The sequence below is a fragment of the Saccoglossus kowalevskii genome, chromosome 8 (assembly GCF_978046115.1).
Source record: "Saccoglossus kowalevskii chromosome 8, keSacKowa6.1, whole genome shotgun sequence".
Taxonomy (NCBI): Eukaryota; Metazoa; Hemichordata; class Enteropneusta; family Harrimaniidae; genus Saccoglossus; species Saccoglossus kowalevskii.
This window is the reverse complement of record NC_140648.1, coordinates 25,913,876-25,918,944: the sequence shown is the minus strand read 5'-3', so window position 1 is coordinate 25,918,944 and position 5,069 is coordinate 25,913,876.

Genomic DNA, 5,069 nt, shown 5'->3' with positions numbered 1-5,069 from the left:
AGCCCTATGGTTGCCGGTGTTTCTGCGCATGCTCGAACTAAAAAAAAATAACAGCGTAATGAGTGGCAGTTCCCGGATGTACATCAAACGCTTCTAAAAACTACCATGGAAACTGTTCAAAACGGAAACAATAGAAATATTAACCAAATAGTCACAAGTGCAGGATGTAATGCTGTGTAGTTGGGGATAAAATGCTAGTCACTAAATACAGATACTCAAAACTAGCAACTCGACAAGTATACTAGTAACTAGAAACAGGTCAAGCTGGATGCACAGGTCAACATGATGTATTGAGCTGGGTTGTAGGTGGGAAATTGGAGGAGGTCATCAGCACGGTTCAGAGAATTATAGGTGATGTCATCAACATGTTGTGAATTGTGTGACATAAGGTTTATTTAAAATCATGGTGGGCGGTGCCTGTAAGGTTTCTTGAAAAAAAAAAAAAAAATTGCAAACTAGATACCAAAAGAAAAAAAAAGTGAATGCAATTTGACACGTTCCAGAAAAATAGAAATGTACAATTATGAGACCGAGAAAAAAAAGATGCAAACATGATTCAAAATGGTTTACCCCTTAATTGTGAACGCTGAGCATTATGATTCAAACAATGTGTAAAATTCTCTGGTACCAAGGTCTGGCATGACTGTTCTTCAGATCATAGAATCCACCGTCCCATAAAATTAATAATAATAATCTAAACAATACAGTTAAGGAATTAATCGTCATAAATAAACAATCATAAATCATGCGAATTTTAGAAAATAATTCATTATATTTATCAAAATATACTTTTTTACAAGTTTTCATCGTAAGTCAATTATTGTTGTAGTTTATGTTTTTCATCATGGTTTATATATATTTAAAGGTCAAATATTTAATTTAAAGGGTTGTGGTCGTTGCGCCTTGCATGTGTGAGATATCGGCCTAATTTAAACAAAGATGGTGACTTTGACTGTAATGTGCAGATAAACTGAGATGTTACCAACTTTAATTAGGTAATTTTTTTGGTGATTTATAGAAGCATAGACTTTAGGTAATTAGTGCAAGCCACACCCAGGTCAAAAGTCGTACTCATGATTTCATTAAAATAGTGCATTGTATTGTGGGAAAATCAATGTTTATCAACACATAATGTTGCACATGTGCGGCACGAAGACCACCACCCTTTAAAATAAGTCAGTTATAAAATAATAAAAATCCACATTAGAATCATCTTATCAATGATGAAAACAAATATCATAACATAGTTGAACTCTGGTGACCTTGCCCTTTGTTATATAATATAATTCCCTTTATCATAGTTTGTTTCAATATAAATATGCATTGTCATAATTAATTTTGAATACAAACAAGTTTTGGGGTTGAAACAACAGTGGGGAATCAGTCTACCGAATGTCCTAAAAAGATGTAAATATCTTACAAAAACATTGGTGCCTTATTTGTTTAATTATTTTAAGGGACATAATTTCCAGCTTTCTTCAAAGTAATTCAGATATTTTAGTATAAAAACAAATGTCTCATTGAAAAAAAAAAGTGCTGCATTTAGATGTGAATAGATTCATAAAACATGCAAGATAACGGAAAATTTTAGCTGGCTTTTGTACAGGTGTCTGTCAAAAATTAATGATTCACTGAGACAAATATGAACTGCCTCATTGTGTGACTACTGTATTATATGAAAAGTAAAAAAAAAACACCCTTTATGAATAACTATCATGTTGCAAGCTCTGCTTTGTATGCAAATCAACTTAAATAGTTAGTTGGTGTCCAGTGGAGGGAGAAGTCAACAGTACTGTTGCCTCCTGAGAATCTACATCTTCAAACACTGCAATCTTTGAAGTGCGTTTTTAAACTAGTATTATAAAAACTCTATCATTCTGTTCTAATAGCTGAAACATATTCCTGTGAGTTTTCATTTGTCGAATGAACTTTTTGTCAAATACAGAATACATATATTTTAGAATAATTTTCTTTTTCAAATGTGGATGAGATGTTTTGCTTTTAATGTATTTTTTATGTATTGTTTTTGATTTGATAACTTTGAACTAAACAGATTTTCTATTAGCTTTAGATCTTGATCAAAGTTAGGCACCCAGTTCATAGGAGTGCTTATATTGATTTTCTGACATCTTGTTTTATGTAAAGATTTTATTGGTAGGTTTGCAAATGTGTATCAGACTGTGCAATCTCTCCATGAGTTGGTTTTGAAACCCAGTATGGGATTCTGAAATACATTACCAAGGATATTATTACAAGATAAATCATTTGCTTCATTGAACACATACAACAATGCATATTTCCACTGAGATCAGTGACCTTTGATGTGTATCACCAGTGATCAGTCAAGTAGAAACAGTCAAAATATTTTATCAGATTTTCTCAATTTTTGCATGATATTTTCATACAGGACATCTGTTGTTCAAACTCAGGGAAGACTTTATACTGATGAATAAGGTGACCAAGTTTGATAAAGTTTGGAATAGAATTAGTAAAGTTATTATGCACACAATAACAATTATTAATGACGACGACAACAACAACGACGACGACGACGACAACAACGCCGGACAAAATTTTTCCCTTAATATACCTTTCCCTTCCATCTTTGATGGTACGGGCAAGGTAAAAAATGATAATTGTTGAGGTTTTTTCAAAATTGGCTACATTTCAAACCAACGCGATTTTCTCAGATTTTTGGTGGACATTTAACAATATTTATATTGGTTCAGATAGAAACATGTTGTGTTATGTGAAGTAGGATACAAATGATACAGCATTCAGTTACTGTAAAATACTTTATTTTCGCTTGGAATTACTTTTCGCTATTTTTGCTGAAGGAATGATTCAGTGAAAATAAAATCCAGTGAATATATCATTTTTCCCATCTTTTACATTCAAGTCGTCAAAAATCACTGAAAATAAATTCCATACAAAACACCCAAAATCTCCTTTCAGCGAAAATTTATTCCAGCTAAAATAAAGTATTCTACAGTAAGTGATTCTCTTCAGTAAAACATATTGTAGGAGTTTTGCATATTATCCAAAGATGATTTCAAACAATGTCATTGCCTTGTGCAGTAGTTTGTACTATACCAGACAGTAATCCAGTGAATATATCATTTTTCCCATCTTTTACATTCAAGTCGTCAAAAATCACTGAAAATAAATTCCATACAAAACACCCAAAATCTCCTTTCAGCGAAAATTTATTCCAGCTAAAATAAAGTATTCTACAGTAAGTGATTCTCTTCAGTAAAACATATTGTAGGAGTTTTGCATATTATCCAAAGATGATTTCAAACAATGTCATTGCCTTGTGCAGTAGTTTGTACTATACCAGACAGTAAGTGTCTAGTCTGACTAAACTGGTAGGTGATTAAAAACAAATTAATAATAATTCTGATAAATAAAAATTTGCAATACAACAATAATATATTGTATTTTTATGCATTCAGAATATCCAATAGATGATATGCAGGTTTCAAGTGTGCATGCCGTTTTAATTGCTTGATCACATCAGTAGCATTGGATGCTCGTCCGAAGAAATAATTTTTTGGCGTAAAAAAAAAATGTGTTCTATGCTCAATTTTACATATTCATACATTATACAGTATACAGATTTTTCCAAATTTGTTTACATATTGCAGTTATTATGTAAATATTTATAAGAATTCTTCCAAAAACTAAATCCAGAACACACACACCCCCCAATCTAACCAATTGGTCCAAGGGCAATCCCTTCCTGATATTCGCCTAGAGCTTCTTGAGTTATCAACCTGCTATAAAAAACTGACTGAAAGACAAGCAAACCAGCCAATGCTGGATAAATAAACATAACTTCCTTGACAGAGGTAACAAATCATACAACTAAGGAAAACTAAGATTATTGCTGATTGCGTTCAAAATAAATTAAGGAAATAATATATGGGAATGTAAATATTAATGTTGCACATGCAATTTGAATATACATACTATAAAATACTTTATTTTAGCTGGAATTAATTTTGCTGAACGGATATTTTGATTGTTTTGTATGGACTTTATTGTCACTGATTTATTACTTCATCAAAAAGATATTCAAAGGGAAAATAGAGTAATTTACAGTAACACTAAGTATAACATTTCTTTTTCCATCTATTACAACAAAAAATTGACGAATCAGGATTTATATCAAAATTTTGAGGATCAGAAAAACAGTCACCCTATCAGGTATAAATATCTTTTATGGTTCAAATAATTTGCCTCATTGGTAGAACAAATTAATTATCCACAGACCTTGAAAATTATATTAGGTATATAAAAACATTCAATTACATTGGTGTTTTTACATGTTACAATAAAACATATGTTTTACAGAGATGAGAATTGTAAGTACTTTCTCAGTAAATTATTTGTACATTTCATCTGTGTAGAAACAAGAATTAAAATAAAAATCCCATGCAAGAAAATGTTTTATATGCTCATATGCATGTTATTTACATATGGTACTTAATTAATTAATTGTCATTCATTTGCAAATAGGAAATTTGTTCGTTGTATGCATGTGCTATGCAATTCAAAAAAGGGATAAAACTAGTGTTCTGTGTATTAGTGTATCTTCTGGTATTTTTGTACATCATACATTCGCCAGTGAAATGCAAATATCATCAATCACAATAAAATTACATATCTTTGTATCCAACACCATCCACAGGACAGGGGTAAACCATTATGTTGTAGGGGTCATTGCCTGTCAGAGCAAATCACTTAAGTCACATACTCAAAAACAATATCTTCAAGCAAAATCAAGAATCATCAAATGAAAGACCATTTCTTGCCTCAAATCACAAAATTTACCCAAAATGTTAGAAACTTTCAAAATTAAAACCATGTGTTTTAACTGTTTTAATATATACCCTCTCATCAAAGTCAAGGGCAACACCTACTCCAATTTTTCATATCAACAAATAATTTTTTGGTTTCCATATACAACAGAATTTTAATAAAGTTTGTTAAATATTTTGACAATCGACTGAAATTATCTCCATACTCGATTCTAAAGATTACTGTTAATAAACATTGGTATGAAC